This window comes from Camponotus vicinus, unplaced genomic scaffold, assembly GCF_025532165.1.
Source record: "Camponotus vicinus isolate PSW18456_S1 unplaced genomic scaffold, iyCamVici1.0 SCAF_4, whole genome shotgun sequence".
NCBI classification, from domain to species: Eukaryota; Metazoa; Arthropoda; class Insecta; order Hymenoptera; family Formicidae; genus Camponotus; species Camponotus vicinus.
The window spans coordinates 15,874,670-15,898,286 of record NW_028141976.1 but is presented as its reverse complement, the minus strand read 5'-3'; the positions used below and the strand labels follow the sequence as shown (position 1 = coordinate 15,898,286).

Genomic DNA, 23,617 nt, shown 5'->3' with positions numbered 1-23,617 from the left:
AGAACTGTCGTTGTCACCAGTGCAACGCGTCACAATATCAGGCACGAATGCTCATGGATACGCTTTACCGATCGTAAACCGTTTCGGAACATAAGCACGAAATACACTTCAGGAAGTCATCTTCACTCCCTATTCGGAACATGCAGGGAATTGCAGATGACAATTACAGATGATACCCGCGAAACCAACGAATTTGAGACGCAACCAACGGTATAAATTGTGGAAAATTATATTTTAAGTAAAATGCAATGTAAAATAATGTTATATACTAAAAACTTATCTGACAAGTTCATATATAAAACTGTATTATAATAAAATTTACATAATAGAATCGAATATATGTGTACAAAGTGTCCCATTTAAGTTTATACACTTTAAATAACTTTTATTTTTGAACTCGTACTAAAAAATGTTTTATTCACGTTAATTGACTTCTCTCATTACTTTGTTAAAAGTATTAAATAAAATATTCAAAAAATGAATATTTTACGAAATATTTCATAGCTTATGTAAAATTATGTCAAAGTATAAAATATCTCTTAAACTATTTAATTTTTGGTCATTTTATCCTTATTTTTCACGTTGAATATGAAGAATGATTAATATAAAAAATTAGGATGATTTCATTTAAGAAAAATAGATTGTATAAAGTTGGCAGCTGCACCCAAGAGGTCAAACCAATATCCCTATCTTTTTCCCTTGGAATTACAAACAACATTTATTTAAAATATTTTTTCATATGAGTCCAAAAAAGTTATTTGGGATGCACATGATAGATGGGACACTTCATATATAGGATAAATTGAAAAATAAATTTTTTTAAATTTAGTGAAACAAGAATTATTACGAACAATTTAAATAATGCGTTTAATAATAAATATGAAATAAATTTAAATGTTTAATGAATGAATAAAAAAAACATTAAATAAATTCCGGTAACGATAATACATATAGAGTATTTATATTTAAAAGTGGAAAGAGAAAGATTATTCATAACTGTAATAATTTTATATATATTTTGAACAATTCCAAAATTGTTAAATGTAATAACATATGATTAAAACAATATTAAATTATTGTGTAACGTATCTCTCATATCTTTTTGCGTCGCAATATACTTTAACCTCAAAGCAAAGCATTACAAGAGCTTATGTTGATGTGTTTATCAACACTCGGAAATAATTCCTCTTTCTAAATTTTTGTATTCTTTATGACATGATCATAATTTATTTCGATAATAATTATAATAATAGTTAAAAGAAAAGGTTAATACATTGTAATGATAATATATAATAATGATTATTTAATGCATCAAAAATTATGTAATTAAATTTATAAGCAGATATAATAGATTGAAAATTTGTATGTAACAATTAGTTTTTGCTTCTGCATTTTAATGTTTCAAATTTTTTTTATAAATGATACGTTATACATAACATCCGCAACAATTTCGTAACAATATTGTGTATCTGATTTTTCGATTGTTTATGGCTGTATTGCGACAGTATATATTGATTTTGTATCATATTCCAATTTTCTGGTCGCATAACTATCGTACGCTGTGTACTTGTCCTACAGAAATTCTGTGGCTCATATACGTAAATTTCCTAAAAAAAATATTTGAAGTAAAATTAATATATTATAAAAGAAAGAAAAAATATCATTTATGTATTATTTCTGACTTGAATGGAAGAGAAATTTTGCTTAATAATTATATTAATAATAAAATAATTAACGTCAAAATTAATAAACTCTTTGACAACATTCCTTGCTATCAATAATCGAGAAAATCAATTACTTTCTCTTTCAGAAACTATAGAATACCGATAGCAATCCATAATACATGAATCGCATCTATAATTGCAATATATATAAATATTCATACAGTATCCGCTACGGTGTTCGTCATTTCTCTGTGCTACAGAATTCCGCAAATAATTTAATTTCTATTAATAGCGCATACATTAAGTACGATAGAAAATGTATACTTTGGTACACAATCCGTGAATTTGTGTCTCGGTGAGAGTCGAGACCTATTTCGCGTGGTCGATTGTTGACGTCATAGCTGTACTACATATAAGAACATACACTCGTTCACAGCAAAGTAAAATGAATGAATGAACACCCAGATGAATATTTTCATTTCCAGAATTTTGCAAAATTTTCATACCATAATAAGCACATATATAATGTTGATTCGGAGATTTTCGCTGCAAAAGTAATACGATCTATTTAGTAGTATATCGCAAAATTTAAGAATTCAATCGTCCATCGAGTGAAAAATACAAAAATATATTTATCCCGGCGAAATTTTAAGATGTTAAAATAAACGCGTGCAAATCGATGCAAGATCGAGGGAAAATAGTCGCGACGCGATAAAAGTCTTTCATCTCCGTTATCATTACGAAACGGCACAATATGCACAGCCGGTGCACGCGTGTAACTCAACCTTATCGGATTTAACCACCTGTACGTAATGGTACCTGCTGCAGGCAGCATTCGATTATCTAATCTGCAAATTGCGTGTATCTATGAACGCTATTAATCATGAGCGTCGAATATAAGACACGTGACAAATTGACGTCACAGGGGAATCTCTTAGCGCCGAGATAAACATTTGCAATTTCTCGTTGGCGTTTTGGCAAGAGTTCAGACGTGCTCGAGAGAAGACATCTTTTATTACTACTACTAACACCATTACTGTACCACTACTATTATTACCGTTACTATCAATATCATCGTTACTTTCTGCGCAATAGTTTGTCTTCAAGCGCGTACTTTTATAGAGCGCGTATTTAAATCATTCTCAGGTGCAGTGCGGCAATTGTTTGGCGCACATAATAAAGAATTCATACTTACGACGGGCATTGATATAAAAAAATTTGATCTTGTAAATTTACAAATCACTGTGCGCAAAAATATTGGCCATATTACGCAAACACAAATGCAAAAAAACAGAGTTGCAAGGTGAAAAGTGACGAGCGAAATACATAGAGCGAAATTCGAATTGGTGCAATCATAGAGTGTAACGACAGGTGAAATATAAACTCAATGTCGCTTACATAACTGTGAGTTGCTATTTTGGCGCGTTCGCTTTTTTGCACAGAGCTTCATAGAAAATTTGCCCTTGTATTGCGAAAAAAAATTTCTGTTTCTTTATATTGACAGGAAGCAAATGACATATTATTGATATATGGAGCTAGTAACATGTAAATTTGTCTGTATTATTTGTTTGTATTAATTTGTTTGTATTATCCATTAATCATATGTTTAAATGTAATGTAAATATATAAATTGTATCTTGAATATAAAATATATTTTAATTAATAATTATTTATATAACACAACATGTATAATGTAACAAATATATATAGATTGAGAAAACGTTTTCTAATTTGCTGGTAAATTGATCATTGCTTTCCATCAGTTCTCTATATCTGTGAGTATCTATCTTCATCTAAATGTTTCGTTAATACTGAAACGAATAGTATGTAAACTTTATCGCAGAGCTAATATTCGTTACGCAAGGGTAATTTGTAACTTGCCAAATCCAATCTCCATAATTCTACAATTACATTATGGAAATATAACTCTCGCCGAAAGTGGATTACGCGATTGAGAGTCTGTTCGCATCCGCTGTTTCGCTCGCGAAATTTCGCGCGCTACTAAATGCGTCCGTTAATTAAATAATCCGGTTATCCGTACCGAGCATTTTGTAACATTATTGCAACAACAGATTTTCTGCATTGAATGAGCCTCGTAAAACTCAAAATCGGCAGCATCGGAGTATCAAAATTGCAGAGACATGTCAATCGCAAATTCTTGAAATTGCAACGCGGAAAAGCGGAGAATGAGATGAGAGACAACGAAATTAGACGAATCTAGACATCAGTCGCTCGTTGAGCACTTCCTAACTCGTATCAATCTCTATCATTATACGGAATATAGTTGTAAGACGCCGAGACAAGAGTTACTTTCCACTTCAGGTGCGCGGTATGAGAGTTCGCGTTTTAGGTTTCGCGAACAATGCAGCCACCATCCCCGAGGCGCATTTGCGTGTTACTTGTGATATAAATGTTCTGAATTTTTCGAATATTTTCCACTAGCTCTATCCATAATTTCGCGTTTTTAAGTATTGAACTATATCCTAGAAATTTTCAAACAGAACATGAGTCAAACTAAACAATTTCACCTAACATTTTTTCTAAAAAAGTATATAATATAAGTTAATATTAATTAAAATAAAATATGTTAATATTAATTAAAATAAAATGTAAATAATATATGTCAATATTAATTGAAATAAAATGTAAAATATATATTAACATTAATTGTGTGCATTAATTGAATCATCAAAGATATAAATAAGATATAATTCGACATACGCATCGATCTGTTTCTCTCTGTCTCTTTCTATATCTCTCAACACTTATATTTTTTGCATTTAAAACAAGTACATATATAATTTTTAAAAAATACTGGAAAGCAGATAAGAACGAATAATATTAATGACCTTACTTAATAAGCGGAATTATTTTGTAGCACGTCATTCGAGACACGAATTTCTGATTAGCAAGAGACTGATGATAATATATCAATAAAGATTGAACGAGAGTAAGAACTATGTAATTATCTTGTGCATACGGATGGTACAAACAGACAGATCAAACAGACACAAGGCAGATCAAACAGATACAAGATGATAGCAACCGCATTTCAAGAAATAAATAAAGTCTGATACATATCAGTACAAACAGATATACACTCATTATTCATGTTTGTTCATAAGTTAACTAATTGTGTACTTTTTAATCGTTCAATCTTTATTGATTTATCATGTTTTTGCAGTCTCTACTACTGATAACGAATTATCATTCAAAGTCACGTGCTGCGAGCCGCTTAAATGACAAATTAACGCGTCTTTTTGCCGTATGCACCGTGACTATGGGTAAAGTCATTATTAAGTAAAGACAATATGACAATACTCTTTCCTGTGAGATTCCATTCGCGATCAATTATGAGATTTATCTCTCCAAACACAGGCCTGCTCAATAATTTTCTTCAGAACAGAATTAAGCCTTTCTTAGGGGAATTAAGCTTTTCTTAGGGGAGTGGCTAATTGGATACTATGACAAGGGCGCTTTCAGGCTTAGAAGCGCAAATCAAATGATATGGACGTGTAAGGATTTCTTAAATTAAATAAGTAACTATAAACATAACTCAAAAGATAAAATAAATTATTTAAATTATTTTCAAGATATTCTTAATCAATACACAGAAAATCTTGATTAAATTTTGCGTTAAGGATAAGAACATTAAATTTTATCTTTAAAATTGATCGATCAAACAAAATTGGCTACAGGTACCGCAATTTTTTGAGCCAGCCCTGGATAAAATATATACGAATATGCAGTCTGCCTAAAGATACATCTGTGGATGTAGCAGCGTAAAATAAAGTTACGTGACTCAATTTATAAACAAGTGGAGCAAAAAAAATATTAATAAGCAATTATACATGGCTGCGAGAAATTACTATTAACAATCGAAGCTATTTTAATATCTCACGGTATATTTATAGTGGCTAATTCTGTTCTCGTACAAACGGGTAATTGCCGAAGGAAAATTGTTTGTTGAACAATTTCTGTATGATTATCGCTATTCGATGAATTGCAAAAATATATCCATCTTCGAAATACAGATTAATTATGTAATTATTTTTACATGATTGCTTTTTATATTACTTTTGCAGTTGCGCGATAATTAATTTATATGTCAATAATAAATTAATGAGAGATTACTGATATCTCTTAATAAAAATAAATAATCGATCTCTTTAAAATTGATTATTATAGATGAATGATTCATATAATGATCAATCTTAGAGGGATCGATAATTTATATTTAAAAAGTATACTATATTTAAAAAGTACTATATTAATAATCTTTCACATTATAGATATCTAATATGATCTACCAAAATAATAACACATGACTGATAAGTATCCATTGATGTTCACAATTCCTGAAAGTTAAGTTATCTATTCTACGGATAACTCCGATATTGATTCGATATTGATAATCTGTCAATCGGCTGCATCGTCGCGAATGACGTCTCCGATGGATGCGCGCTAACATGATGGGCTACTGTTACTTTTTAAATATAGCAGCTGTAGTGTGTGGACTTCCCAGTATTACGTTGGCGGCTGACCACGTCGCATGGTCTGTAATTCACTCGGAATCGGATTTAACCGTTCTGCGAAACGGAACGAATGAAGCTCCTCGAGTGCTGTGAATGAAATCGTGAACGTCGTATAGTGATTGACTGACGACCATAGATTTTCCTCGACATCTTATCCTCTATCTCGATCGGGAAACTGATCGGATTCACTTATCCGGAACGTGGAAACCCTTCGTAATTTCACCAAGACAGACAAGCAATCGCGAAGCTGCGTATTTATAAATGTTGCCGAATCACCCGAAATTTATCATCAACGTGACAAAATAATAAAACGCTGTACGAAATAATGCTTACGTAATAGTAGTATTATTATCAGACGGCGTGAAAGGAGCACGTACCGACCTTGACGGACTTGGCACACATCGTTCAGAATGTGGATAACGCGGATGTGCTGATCGATACCGTCGAACATGTGACACATTACAGGTAATGCAGCATTTTAGTCGATAAAAAAATGATTTCTTATATTGAAAAAAAATTTGTAATATATCTATCTATAAAAACTTTAAAGAAAAATTCAATATTGCATATTAAAGCGAAGATTTAACGATTTAATCCAAATTAGTAACAGCTTGTGAAATAACATCCGAGTTTAAAAACTTTTTGACGAAAAGTTTTCGCGTAAAAAGTAGAAGATAAAACTTGTAATTTTACACTTGTGAAAAAGTTTCAGTATTTCATTACAATATTAGACGAGCGTTTCGCGCTAGAGAACGTGTAATCTTTTATACTTTTATATATATAATAACGAAAATTAAACTTATTCCTTCCTCAAACTATTTCTACCATCCTCTTCCAATTGGTTTATCGAATAAGTCTCACGGCAAGCTTCAATAGTGGTATCAGCAATAACTTTAGTGTGGTAGGATTTAGACTTTACAATATCTTTCGCCTTTTCATGATAAAATAAGCGAGAAGAATATTCATTCATTTCTCTTTTTGATTCATGAATAAATGTTGGACAATGTTGAGAATCAACTTCTCTGTTAGCGAATTTAAATATTGGAGGCAATTTACTAACTCTCGCAATAATAATTCTTCCGAATAATTAAATTCTATTGTCTCATCTATAAAATAATATTGTATATAAATAATATATATTATCATTTTCTATTTCATTATTATATTCGTCCTTACTGAGTAAGGTTGGTAGATCAGTTCCTTACGCAACTGCTACAAGTAGTACGTAATGTGCCGCAATTATTTTCCAACTTTTTACGCTACTCCGATATCGCAATATCTAAGCAATGGTTTAAAAGCATGATATTCCGTTACTTTACTTTAAAAAATTCAATTAACAAAAGTTTAGTGATAATATACATTTTTGTTTATCTGGTATATATATATATATATAATTTCGACATTAATAAATAAAAAATAATTTCAATGGCAAAAAATATTTCTTTTCACATAATACGAAATTTTTGCGAATAATAGAAAAGCATTTAATCGAGACATTGTCAAATATATTTAAAAATAATCATGTTATACATCTTTATTATATTTCATCATCACTGATAGACATGTATAAGAATTATAGCATAATTATATATTCTGATTATTATATCAATGTATTATATTTTATGCTATAATTCACTGGCTGAGCCAAAATGTACGAGTTTCATTATAATTGCAAATTCGTTCGATCGCTGGATATGAATTCATTCAAGGAAACGCTCGGATATTACCCATTAACATCAGAAACGCGATCGGACTACGGCTGTATTTGAAGAACGCTGTGATTATTCATATCACGATCCTGCACTTTTCTTCGGGATATACCCGAGCAGTATCACGCAAGACACTTTATGCAACGTGTCCAATATGTCCGTTGATTTAACTGTGCTCAATAATATAAAAAAAAATAATTAAATAAAAATTATATAAATCGCTATAATAAAAACATTATCAAAATATCGAGTGATCTTTTTCGTAAAACTGTTTTTGTACGTCGCGCTTACATTGTAGCTTGATGTCTTATCTTAAATATCATACACATCATGCAATCAACTCGCATATACGTCAGCTTAATAGAATCAACCAAATATAAAAATATTAACTAAGGATTATTTGTTGAATTTTATTCTTGCGTATTTCTGATGTAAATTTACGTATAAACGTGTAATAATCATTAGTCAAATAGACATAATATGCGAAAATCCGTTAAAAAAATATGAGATAAAGATAAACTTCTCGATAAATACGCCGGCCTCGCAACCAAGCAGTGATTCAGCCGCGGTTTACGTCACTTAAGGTAGATATGTTGTTTTCACATTGCGAGATTGGTTCGTTAGATGATAAATATAGTCTCCCAGCTGCCAGAGCGAGTTCCAAATTCGAATAAAGACTCAAGTGTGTTCTCGCACGCAGCAAACTAGCTTTTAATAATAGCGTCTTTCTAGCTTCTTTTTTTTTCGAATGCGACTGCACATGTTTAGGCTGATGATACAGGGTGGAAGAAGAAGAGAGAGAGAAGGAGAGCTAGCTTCTTCGCAAAAGTTTTCGCAATAATCCGGTGCAAAAAAAACAGCGAAGCAGCATCTGACGCTGTCAAAAAGTCCCTAATAGGAATCCGGATGAGAGAGAGAGGGGGAAGGGGGTCTGTAATATGACAGACGCGACCCGTACCGCCCAGGTTTTTTGCTACAGCAACGATTCCACCACCGTCATCAGCAACTACCGCCACGAGCGACACGGAGAACAGTCCAGGTCGTGGCAGCTGGATTTGCATTGTAAAGTTTCCCGTCTCTCGCGTCCTACGTGTGCAATTTCGCTCAATTGCGCCGTCGCTGCTGCCAGCTCTTCGGAACGGGCAAAGCTAGTTACAAAAGCTCCTTCGCTTCTTCCCATCCTCGTCTTCCATCGTCTTCCGCGATCTGATAAAGATTCATGCATTCCGCTCCCAGAGGGCCCCCGTCCCGATTCAAAGGAACGCGTACGAGAATTTTGGTAGCGTTACAACGGAGAAACGTAATGTCGACTTTAGCTACGGGAAAGACACTTCGGACATTTTATATTTCCGCTATAAATTCCCTAGTAAATTTTAAACCAAATTTCTCTCATTGGCAGAAATCTCACGTAGATATCTTTCCTCATGATTTCTTGATTTTTATTAGCTAATTCTCGCTATCTTCATTATTAAGTTTTCGATTAAAATTTAAAGTAAATTTTTTAAAGTAAATTGCGCTTAAAATAAAACCTAATTTAAAATTAAAATTAAAAATTAAAATCTAATTTAAAATTAGATAAGAGAATAATAGATACTTGTAGAAAAGTCGATTAAATATATTCGTTGATTAGATATTGATAACAAAGTTTGATTAGATTATCGATAGAATTCATAATTGAATCAAGATGCAATTTTAAAATACATGTAACAGTCCTGATTAGTTACGATCAATTTTATTTGGTATTAGAACAAAAGTTATCAAATTGATTCTCATTTTAAATAGAGAGATATTTAAGTCGAGACATTTAAGAAGAAAGCAATGAGATAAATCAAGATTAAAATATTGCGTTAGAAACAACTTTCCGCACTTTTCACTTAATTAAATGTTTCCATTTAAGTTAATAATCGATATCAAATAGAAGACTTACTTTGTCCACTATTATTAATTTCATTCCTCTCAATACCACAAAGACAAATGGTCCGAAAGATTTCTTATCAATCAAGAATTTTGCTTTTAATTATATTAAATACATAGATAAAACAAGAAGGTATAGATAACATTAATTTGTTACAATAGTTATGCATAACATGCATGTGTTGTCTTTCTTGGATTGCATCAATTAAAGAATACTTCACGTTTCATATTTTCTTTTATTGTTATTTAAATAATATGACAAGATATATTTACAGACATTGTATCATAAAATTTATATTTAATTTCTTTTATTCCATAAACCTAATTAACCTAAGTAACTGTTTGTAATTTTGTTGTGTATTTGATAGTAAAAGTGACTTTAACCACTTCTTATCTTCTTACATAATGTATTTTACACAAACTTTTAATTACTATAAAATTCTTTTCAATTTAAATACAAAAATTGATAGAAATATGTAAAACATAATTTATCATTATCATTAAGTTAGATCATAAAATCATACCATTTTATCATGTTTAATTAAATAATATAAAAATGTATCAAGATCATATGTTATGTCATTTCAGGTTTATTAAATATGGATATAGTACAAACATCTATTAAATATTCACTAATTATCCGTTAATTGCCTACTGCATAACTAATGTAGTGCGATGACGAAATATGTAATATGATCGAGTAATAATAAATTTTACACTCAAATAACGATGAACGTTGTGGTATTTTTTTATCTTATCAATTATTTTGCATGATCATCCAATTTTTACGGACTTGTTGACGGATATACGGACAGGAAGAAGCGCAGCGATTAGGTCAATTATCTTATGTCTAACGAAACATACATTGCACAATGCGACACAATGCGATATGCCAAATATAGACAAATGCGCGCATATATTTCTGGCTAATTTTGTGCATATCGGTAATTAAAGGAAATTATATCTATGTCGAACGCACAGAAAGGAACACCGCAACTACATTTGCATTGTGGATTGCATCCCTGGTACCATGCAGCAGTAAATTGTGCTATTATATGCTCTCCATAGCAATCCACAGATTATTAAAATTGTTGTTGGTGGTATTCTGCTTTTATCTTTCGCTCTTTTTCTCTCTCTTTGCTCTCGTATGACTTTTCTTATAATACATTTAGTTAAGACCCGACTCTGTAATACGATAATGAAAACGATAACACTTTTTGCAAAAGGATAATGCACATGCATTTAAATTACGTATAAATATTATTAAAATAAAAAGAATGGAGATTTTACAAAACGTTTCAATTATTATTCTTATTAGCTCGATTAGCAAAATTAGTGAAATTAATTTTAAAAACTTCATAAAAAATATATTAATAAATTATATTAATAAATTATATTAATAAATTATAAAATTTTAAGTTTATTCATCATTTTCTGCAATTTCCTTCTAATGACATTAATGACATTTTTTATTCAAAATATCTAATAAGTTCATAAAATAACAGATCTAATTCAAAACAAGTATGAATGTAAAATAAAATAGTATCGAGATAAGTGATAATCGACATTAGATAATAAAAAGATGTTCGAAACCATTGACATCTGAATAGATAGACGGAGCATTAGCTATCGATTAGGACGAGGGGGGGCTTTGATATTCGCGGTAAGGGAGGACTCTATGAACTTCGGTTGAATTCGGTTATTCCCGATAATGATCGGTTAATAATTCGACTCCAATTATTGACATCAAAGTTCAGCTCACATGTATTGTGCGAAGTTGTGTTGTGACTAATGTCATATTATTTTTATATTTATTATATTATTTTTAAATTTATATATATTCAATATTGTTTAATATATTATATATATATATATATATATATATATATATATATATATATATATATTATACAGGGTGACCCATTTTAACTTAGGCAGCCAAATAACTCGAAAAATAAGCAAGATAGAGAAAAATGTTTTAGACAAAAGTTGTATGGTTTCGAGGGGGCCATAAGATGGTATCATTGGTTTGACCTTGAAGAGTCATTTGAAGGTCACGTGAAGGTCACTTCAATTTTTTTAAATGGAATACCCTATATATTTTTGTACATTCTTGTAGCTTATTTCGAGAGCTTTCCAAAACACTATAATTAAGTACCTTTCCGTTAAGTACTTTTTGAGTTATGATGCTTGAAATAATTTCTTAATTTTACATAAACCGTAAAATATCTTGTAAAATATTCATTTTTCGATTATCTTACCTTAATACTTTTATGTACAAAATAATGAGAGGAATCAATTGGTGTAAAGAAAACACATAGTTGTTTTTAAGAAAAAATATGGAATTGTTAATTGCAAATTACATATTTTTTCTTCGAAACAACTATGTGTTTTCTTTACACCAATTGATTCCTCTCATTATTTTGTACATAAAACTATTAAGGTAAGGTAATCGAAAAATGAATATTTTACAAGATATTTTACGGTTTATGTAAAATTAAGAAATTATTTCAAGCCTCATAACTCAAAAAGTACTTAACGAAAATGTACTTAATTATAGTGTTTTGGAAAGCTCTCGAGATGAGCTACAAGAATGTACAAAAATATATAGGATGTTCCATTTAAAAAAATTGAAGTGACCTTCACGTGACCTTCAAATGACTCTTCAAGGTCAAACCAATGATACCATCTTATGGCCCCCTCGAAACCATACAACTTTTGTCTAAAACATTTTTCTCTATCTTGCTTATTTTTCGAGTTATTTGGCTGCCTAAGTTAAAATGGGTCACCCTGTATATTATTTAATATTATTATATATTTTCATATTATTTTTATATTTAGCGGCGTTAGCGATTTTCTCTAAATAAACACTTTTTAAACATTTCTGTGAAAATTTAGTTGAGAATCGATGATGTCAATGGAATCGTCATGTAATGTCAAATTGTGCCGAATATAGTTGAACGTTGACGGAATTAACCGAAGTTCATGCACTCCCCCCTTACTGTATTTATCAGTTACCCCTCTCAAAAGGCTCCGTCTATCTATTCAGATGTCAATGTTTGAAACTGAATTCATCTTTTTATTAATGCTATCATTTTATCCTTATCTTATCCTTCGTATAGCTTGCAAAGAGTAAAAGTAAAGCTATTTTTGTATGAGTTAATAAAGGGCGTGGAAGTCCTGGCAAGTTAGTTCGCGCGTTAGTTCATTGATCGAAACATGATGTTAGAAACTTTGTTAATTCCGAAACTTTACAATTAAACCGCTGACAGACTGTCTTTGCGCAGTATTAGTGTGAAAAATATGCTAAAATGTGGCGCAGCGTCGGACATCCTATCCAACCATATTAACTGACAATCGAAAGATGAAACATGTATGTATAGATAAATTGTAATAAATTTAAACAAAATAATTAAACATAATAATAAAAAAAATAATAAATAAGATAAAATTATGCAGAAAGTGACAAACAGCTTTTCATTTAGATTTCACTCGAATTATTTCAAATATATCGCAATTGTCTAACAAGTCTTACTGCATATCATAACATATATAAAAAATTATATCTTCATTTATATATATATATTCTATACCTCTCATACATATATACACAATGAGACATTTGTATCGGCTTGACAAATATCTGTCGAGTATATTTGGGACTGCCGTAATGGTCAGTTAACACGAACCCGGAGTCAAGTGGACAAATTACTTGCTGCAAATTACCTGTCGTGTGCAAAACATGTACCCGTCTAAAATTAACGACAGGATAAGTAGGGTTGCAAGTCAAAGCAAATAGATAGGTCTTCATTTGCGCAGTAAATAGAAAAGTCTCTTGTTTCATTTCCGACATATAATACAAAAATTCTGCCGCTACGCCATATTTCAAATGTCACTAGAATTCCATTTCACCCTTTTTGTTAATAAGAGGAGAAAAATTATTTTATACGTCATGGTTGATATTTTGTATATCAAGTATAAGTCACCCGGAAATCGTAATTAAGAATTTAATTATTATATATGAATAAAAATTTTTAATTTCAATCTTTTTTAAATATAAAATATATTCATATAATATTTCTTTCAGAATTAAATGGAAGGTTTTTTTCTACGACTCTTGAATCTAAATTTGCTTCAAAGAAGAACAACAATATAGAAATCTACGAGAACTCATAATGAAGATAATGACGATTATCATTGGTATGAAGCTATGAAGTTGCTGTGAAGGACATACATAAGTGTTTTCTACTAATTCTAGTATAGATTGCGAAATGTTTAAACATCTACAGGAAAAGTCATGGATGTATGAAATATTTCATGGTCGCACATAAAATTTATCAACGAGTTTTGAATATTCCTTAACTTTCGTTAGTATTCTTTTTTTGATTACAAAATCAATCTACTATGTGAACCGATAGAGCGTGCCACGTCAGCGGACTAAAAATGGCAATCGATTCTCAGAACGAAATGTAAATCGTCAGATAGTCTCGTCGAACAGAGAACACTCTTCGTGTCGGTTGAAAGTCTGATACAATACTTTACTCATGTTCTGTTATTCAGCGATATACAATGTGTTCGCCATATACGCTGCGCGAATACTATATCCGACCGATTGACTTTCATGAACACGTCAATCAATGGTGTGTGACTCGTATAACATCGCGGTGTGGAAACTCGCGCGGGATCACTGCAATAAAAATCATTGGAAAATTGTAGTTATTGTATTTAATTGCATATTTTTCTGAGAAACACTACAGTGTCGGTCGCGCTAATTAATAAGCTGGCATATATTATCGGCGACAGGAACAAGGAAAAATTTATATAACTCAGGCTATAAACACTTTGCGACAATTTATCCTCTTATCCTCGAACGATCTTTTTGTAAAAATATATAATTTGGAAAAACCAGCGTTAGCGCGTGATTCTTCGCGGAAATGGATACGTAAAGTGTTATAAAAACATCCGGTTTTTTATTTTAATTATTATTTATTATGCTTGTAATAAAAAACTAATTTATCTTGCTAAAAAATAAATCATGATGATTTGTTATATCATTTTATTTTTAATACGCACAATTTAAAATAATAAATGATTATATAAACTCATGAATCAGTGATTATGTTGCAGAAATATACTATTATAATTAAAATATATATATATTTAGACTTTTCATTCTATATATCCAATGTATAACAGTAAAGTAGATAATATATTGAAACTATAACATCTAATTTATCATTTTTAAATTAAAGAAATATTAATAATAAATTATTTAATAATCATAATTATCTAATGAATAAATATATGCATCACACATTCATTTTATTTATTTTACATTTACATTGATCGGTATTTGTTATTATGTTTAATTTATTATTTACACATTTTTTTTCTAATTCAAAAATTATATATTCATATATCTATAATATCTGATTCATATATCTAATATCTAAAATTATATACTCATAAAATTATCATTTAAAATACTTATATAACATCTTTTTTTCTCTTTCCCAACACGTATGCATAAAATTTAATAGAAAATATGATGCCGGTAGCTAATCATTTTGTGAGTAAGGCAAATTAGAATAAGTTGATGTTTTATAGATTAGGTTGAGAACACTTATCTGTTCCGCCATAAAGTTGTTAATTTACGTTACATATGTCACGTATGACACGCGTTCAAAATTACTCACTGTAAACTCACTTTCACAACAATCACGATGCTTTAATAGAATCATGTACATATGCTAAACACTAAAACCTCAGATATTTCTATCTTTTTGAATTAAATTTATATCCTTTTTTCGCGATTAAAAAATTACTAAACTTTTTAATCATAAAAAAATATGATTTCCCAAGAAATGTGAACTTTGATCCAATAAAGCCCCAAATTAAAACATTAAAATAAATATTATAGGAGAAATTATTTTAATAATTATTTTACAAATTAGAAGGACAGAAAAAAAGAAGCAAAATAATTAATTAAAACAAAAATATCATACTTATAAAAAAGAAAATGAAAAACCTCCATTAGACATGTTTTGAAATCAGAGACGTTAGAGAAGTTCAAACACGCCATCGCTAATATTATATTTAAAAAAATGAATAATGTATTACATAGAAACATGCAATCACATATTTATGTAGGCATCGTGACAATCTCTGGCTATTTAAATTTATTTATACGGAAGAAGGAAAAGAGGAAGTATGTAAAGACTACGATATAAGACTTATAGTCTCTACTAAACATTAAAATCTCGATCTCAAAAGGGTTTATATATGCAAATTCGCATTCAATTATATAAATCTGCATAAATAAACACGTTTCTGTCATTGAATAAAGTGAACACAAGAGATTGAGAATTCTAAAGACCGGAACTACGTCGGCAGTAATTTATTTAACATCGCATCATTCGCATATTACAAATGCTGAGAAAATTTACAGTGAAAAATTACACAATGTAAAATATGTATACAGAATACGCGATCATCGCAAGAATGAAGCATCACACTAAACTGAAAGATTTATTATCTGGACGTAAATAAAAACATGAATTTACACACTTTGCAAAAGCTTTTCATCTTAGAAATCGAAACAGTCCATATCTATCTTCTTAAAAACACTTCTTGGGACACTTAAATAATTCAACGGGGATCAAATTAACATACTAATCGAAAGAGCAAAGCTTGAAGGACGATCCGTGCGGATTTTGAATAATCTCAGAGCGCGAGAGAAAGGTCAAATGGACGGCTATTCGGTACAGTTAGGTTTCATAACGCGTCTCTTCTACTATATTAGAAGGTAAATTATCTCAATTTAAGAAAAGTGGTATATGAGAGAGGAACGAGCTATATCATGATTATATCGTGACTTGCTAGGCCGTTGAAATCCCGATACGAGGTTCGCGAAAGAATAAAATGACACATTGCACCGCGGTAACTTATACATCCTCTCATATTGACATAATCATTGTTAGTGGCAAAAGCATATCACATCCGCAATTTCATTCTACTTTCTTATATATACGCTGTATATTTCCTTTTACATTCGTAGATAGTGCGCGAGAAGAGAGAGCGTCTATTACATGCGCTCCATTTTTATCAATCCAGGCGATTTACCACTGAAAGAACTATAATGTGGAAAAATGCCCGGAGCGAAATTTTCAACGATTCCAACGAGACGGGCCATACTGAAGCTGCAACTGAGAACGATCCTCCTTTCTTCTTCTCTATCTTTTTCTTTTTTTTTTTTTGAGATTAAAGAACATCGTCGGGATTTTCTCCACGATCGAGATCTCAGAATTATTACAATCCTCGGTTTAACATCGATATCCACATCGAACCGGTGATTCGATCGTGGATTATTAAGTTTAACGGTAGTCTAGTCTAGTCAACTCTAGTCAAGTTGAGTTTATATTCGATGAAGTGCGGGGAAACTTGCTTTGCAAACCGGTTACTAATGCTAAATTTACTTCACCAACTGTACAAACTCGCTGCTGGAACATCAGCATAGTCCACCAATCCCATTCATTTAATAATTTTAGGAGATCCGTAATTAAATCTATACTAATATCTGTGTAAGTAGTCAAATATTACAATTATTGATTATTATCGAAAAGAATGTTATTTGTTTATATATTCAATAATATTGTAAAAAAATAAAAATAAATTGATTATTAGTACTCTTCATTGAAGTATTTCATTTTGCGGTAACTTTAACTAGTTAAAATTAAAATTTAATTTTCGACTTATTTTAAAAAATTTTCGACAAATATAACGACAAATAAAACAAACATTCACGACAAATTTTCATCTTAGAAATATATATAATTAAATTCATTTCGTGTGTGATATTGTTCGTTGATATAGTTTTATTACTATTAATTTTATTACAATTAATTTCATTTATTGTCTTGTATTTCCTTGGTCTTGTATTTTCTTGTATTTTTTTATTTAGTCATCATAAATGTATCAACTTATATTGACTCAAATATTATCAATATCAACAGGTATTATTGACAAACATTTTTGTTATCCATCTTGTATAAGTTTTATTAAATAGAATTAGGAAAGTTGTAGATAACAACTTGTTATCTAATTGTAAATAGACAAACAATCGTTATCCGATGCAATTCATCAAATATATCTTCATCATATATGCATTATGTTAGAATGTAGGAGAGATTTCTAAGGAGTGCCGTAATTTTCCACATTTCTATTTACATTTCTAGTAAAACGCAATACCAAATGAAAAGACGAAGCATTATAAATCTAATCTACCAAGCAAATCAGACCATTACTAATTGCTGCAACGTAATAACGTGTATACGCGTATATTATAATACACGTAATAATAACTGTACATCTAATAATAATTTACATATTATAAATGTTAATTCATGGTTACATTTTCTTAGATCAATCGATCAAAGTGCATTTTTATTCTTATCTTTCTGAGAAAAAGCAACTCATTCTATCATTTTTTTATATCCTAGTTTAAAATTTATTTTTTATATTTTACCTTAAACTTTATTAATTTAAATTTTATTTAACAAAAATTTAAATATACTAATACTTCGAGACATAAAATATGACATTATATTTATAAGAAAATCATTATTATTATGTCAAATGGAATAACAGATTATAATGAAATTCTTTATTGGACATATATATGGAAAATTATATTGGATATTTAGGAGTGGAATTTAACACTGACCTACAAAGATTAATGCTATAATAATTACCATTAACGGTATATCAATATAGATGTATCCTTGAGGCGACTAATCGGCAATATGAACGCTATATGAGGAAACGCATAAAATCGTAACCATAATCAATGGTTAACCCTCTGGTATTACGTTATGTAATAATTCCGCGAACGAGAAAGCCGCAAATGTTCTCGATGAAGTGCAATGCACCGAATACGCGAAGTTGATGTGTCATTTCGATAACTATTACGTCTTGTCGTCCTTCGTGAATCATAAAATATAAAATAAAAATGTTGCAGCCTTTGATGTTGCAGTCAAGATTGGACAATTAGAAGCAGGATGTGACGCATCGAGTGACCATCGTTGACCTTTAAACAGGATTTACACGATTTAACAGTAAAATTTGTAGTCTTTCAATCAAAGAGTGTAGTGAAAGGCGCGTGAAATAAATATTTTATATTTAATTTGAGAAAACTAATTTAAAAAAATGTAATTATGATTTTCAAAATTATAACTTAATTAGCTTAAATATCTACCAAGAAAGAAAAAATTAAATGGCACATTTTCGCGTGCACGCGTGTATGTGTGCATTGAATTCTTCGATTAATAATTATATAAATTAATATTCTTTTTTTATAAAATACAGATTAATTCAGGAAACTATTGCGTCTCTCATACATAAGTTTCAAAAAGCATACAAAAGAAATTTCAGAGAGACATTTTCAGTTAAACATTTGCTGGCTGTTTGTGAATTAGATATCGTTTAATAATGCTTTCGAAGACGGCGCCACGTCTCATTATCAATCACGTGATTATCGAGAGAATCGCAATGTGAGAGTAAATTCGCAAAACCACACCTGTTATACCGCTATTATATGATATCATCGTGCGTCACGTTTCAAATCGCGCCGCGATTGTACACAATGAAATAGCATCTTCATTGCAACCGTCGCGGAGATTTGCATACACCGTATGAATAAAATACAACCGAGAATCATTTTTTAATGAATGATTATTGCTGGGCGCGTGACGCTCATTATTCATAATTTATTTTCAGCTTTTACATCATTATTATTGTCCATAATCTTTAGTGAATTAACATATGATGTTTTTTTTTTCAATACAACGAGCTATGCTTCCGGGTACTATCTTTACGCGAATCACGTCTGCGGTCTGACGTCGAGCAGACCGCAAAGAAGAACGTAACATAATTACCTAAATTGCGTGTCACGTTGTCAACCGCAATTTAACTGCAAAAAAGTCTATTTAATAGGTGCCATTATGAACAAATTGTACAATAGTGTATGGAAAGAATATCAATTGAAAAAAATATACTATAATTCTTATCTTTAGTGCTACGAATTTTCGTATTAATTTTTTATTTAATAATATTATCAAACGTAAAAAGAATAAATATTTCATATTTTTATGTGATTTATATTTATATCATAAAAATAAATATAATGCATGTTAACAACGTGTGCTTCGACACGCAATCTTTTGATAAAAATACAATAATCTTATATAGAATCATAGATTGTAAATCTCACACGAGATTGCATCTAAGCAATTGTGTTACGTGTCTATTTATAACGATCATGTTTTACTAATAATGACCATCACATGAGAGTATTTATCTAAACGAGAATTGGATGTATATTCTTTTTGCCGTTGCAAATGATGCCTTGATGCACATCATTGCGTCCCTAATTCCTTTAGTTAATTTTTCTTAAAGAGACAAAAAATATGCATTTTTATTGCTAAAATAATTAAATTGTTGTTCCACATAATAATATTGAAAAAAATAAAATTTTTTTATCTTATTCTACATAGAAAATTATGTTTATTTATTCTACATAGAAAAACATATTTTCCATTATGACTCAAAATAAGAAATCGATGATTCAGAGGTAAATTTTATCTCTTTTTTAGTTGCTTTTTTTCTTGTCGCCTGCAGCAACAATTAGATATTGAAGTGTTCATGATGATTATGAGAACATAATGATAATCTGCATAAATTTCCATGAATTCAATGATCAAAGTTCTTTCATAAGATCCATACTAATACATACTGCAAATACTACTGTTGCGACTTGTAATTTGCAGGCATAATATTTTTAGAAATATTACTTTTCCGAGAAGAAAAGAATAATCCTCACGTGTGATGCGATAATGAATCTGAATGTACTTTATTCTTCCAAATAAAAAGATCAAATTATAACATCACAAAAGAATTATTTTGTTGCAACATAATAAATTACAACAAACGATAAGCAATATCATTACCGATGATTTTATGAACATAAAAAAAAGAAAAAGAGAGAGAGCGATAGTAAGAGAAATTTCTTCGATATTTGAACAAGAATACATCGATACAATGATAAACGTGACAATTCGTTGATTCATACCCAGTGAGTTTAAATAACAGAAAGTTGAAACGAGATGGCACGAGCCACGTGACAAGACGCCGTAATCTCGAGCACGTTTGTAGTACTCTTAATGCTTTCGAGTGCCATTACCTAGTAAGTAACAAGAGGGTAAAGTCGTTCCGCTAAATAATTTTATTTTATTGATGCTTTCATCGCATTGATTATCTCAATCAGATTAAAACGAATATTCTACTTAAAATTTCGATACAACATCGACTTATTCTCGCCTGCTAAATCTCTTATTACACATTAGAATGATGAAGAAAAAAAATAAATTTACATACACACACATATAATAAATATACACATATAAATACAATATATAAATGTAATAAATACACAAAATAAATTCACTCTCTTTCTCTCTTTTTCTCTCCTCATATGAAATATAGAAAAATAAGAAAAAAAGTAAACGAAGAATATTAAATATTAATTATTCAAAAAAGTCTATATCTTATAAAATATAATCAAAAAATGATAATTAAGTATAACAAATAGGATTATGACTATAATAACATTAACTAATACATTATAATAATGTTTTGTAAAAAGAGAAAAACAAACCTACGTATTACTACAATATAAAGAAATTAAATATATAAACCTTTACATTAATTAAATCATTGCAAACATAAATGCGAATCGATCGTAAATAATTGTAAATAATAATCGATCGTAAATAATAATACAATGAAAATTATTCTCTAAATTCTGATAAGTTACGATTATTTTGCAATAGCAACTGAGGACAGCTGTACGATTTCAGAGAATATGCACGTAAATATAGCGATAAATCTAGAGGTAACGAAAATATATGTGCGGAAGCGCATGATTTAAATCTACGGGAGCCAAGTGAATTAGACTAATGGTGCGAATTTTGTGTTTTATACTCTTTTCTCTTTCTCTGTTCTGTCTATCTATCTCTCTTTCTTTCTCTCTTCTTCCGCTCTCCCGCATTATAATAAATTCGATAAAATCAATAAAATCTGCGGTACCATAGAACGAATTTTCTTTAGAAAAACAGAGATGATGTAATGTGCGACAAATTGCTCGTTGCACATAATTTAGCGAACGCTGCGTTAAAATGCTACTATATAAATGCACTAACTATGGCGGTGTAAGAAAAAATTCTTGGCACGCGCGCGTTTCGTGCTGTAACTAATGTACGTTGCAACGGTAACCGGAAATTCGGTTGTAAAGAATCCGTTTCGTACTCGCCTCACGGATCCGGAACAACCGTGCAATCCGGACGTACAATCGGCGCAGGCAATTATCGCCCATTCAATCCATCTCCATATATCTATTTTCTCTACAATTAGAATGAATAAATTTACAAAAGTTTTATAACCATCGAAGCCCAATGAACGCTTCGACCGACATTTCAAACTTAATCGTAACTCTCTTTCCCTCTTCTTCCCTCTTTCTATTTATTTTTCACTTTTTAATAATGCATTTCACAAACTTGTCTGATTACATTACCTAACTACATGTTTGAGAATTCTTCCTTTATGCTGATATTAAAATCGTATGAAAAATTTGAAAATCTAGCGAAGATTTCGCATAAATCATATAGTTTTAAATTAAACAATAACTAATATTTTTCGTTCATGTATGTTATGTATATACATGTATTACATATTGTTGTAATATATACATAATACATATATAACTGGTATATATTATATTGAAATCCAAATTATATAGAACGATTTCAATTATCCTTTAGTTTAGTTGTTATAGATTTGTTTGCATTTATTTCATCTTCCCTATTGTATTCTTTTTCTATCTACGAGATCTGTCTTTTTCTATCTACGAGATCTGTCTATTCCTAGAGATAAAACTAACGAGGTTCGGTTTATTTCATGAATTAGTACGTATAGCTTTATAACTCTGGCAATAAATTCCACAATTTAAATGGTTTTATTGTAAAATGATAACGAATAGATTAAATTTGCAAACCGACCGAGTATTTACCGAATGTTTTCGCACACAATCGCGCTGTAACACATATATTCATAAAAGTTCCTTTATAATTTATATTCCGATGTTGATAGCAACAATTTAGACAATATACCTAATAGATAATTGAGTGCTATTTGTGATAACAATATAATACCACTTATATATTTTTTTTAATGCTCCAAAATAGAAAAATTGATGTACGAATTAACGTGATGACCTTGTGAGATTTTATCGAGACAACAGTAACAACTAGGGAATAATGAAGTGTATCAGATATTCGTAACTTATTTTTTGAAATTTTGTTTATGATATGTACACTAGAATTGCTGCAAAATGAATTATAGCCGGCTATATGATTTATAGCCGGCGTTTTCGTACAAATAAATGAGCATTTGGTTTCGTTGATTCTTAAAAACACATCCGATCTGTGAAAACAGTATGCTAAGCCGAGAATTGCCTCAAGTTTCAACACTTGTGTGATAAGTCAATGGAAAATTTGGTATCATTCACAGTAGTCATGATCGCTGTTAGCTTAAATTTGGTTAAGGTCATGCGTAATGTTTGATAATGTTAAATGCAGTTTATAGTTACAGTTAACTATAACTTCTTAACTATAAGACTTCAGCAGAGTCAATATGTATATATTAAGTCAATATATATATATTAAATTGGTTATAAACCAACCAA

At 30.1% G+C, this 23,617-nt stretch overlaps 1 protein-coding gene across 1 annotated transcript in view; it reads left to right on the top strand.

The window, feature by feature from the left end:
* The first annotated feature begins 6,181 nt into the window (after positions 1 to 6,181).
* LOC145969995 (sodium-coupled monocarboxylate transporter 1) overlaps positions 6,182 to 23,617 on the top strand; it is a 31,747-nt gene continuing 14,311 nt past the window's right edge. The window contains exon 1 of the mRNA XM_083096333.1: positions 6,182 to 6,664. The gene's annotated coding sequence lies outside the window, so the exon portion shown is untranslated. The remainder of the gene's footprint in view (positions 6,665 to 23,617) is intronic.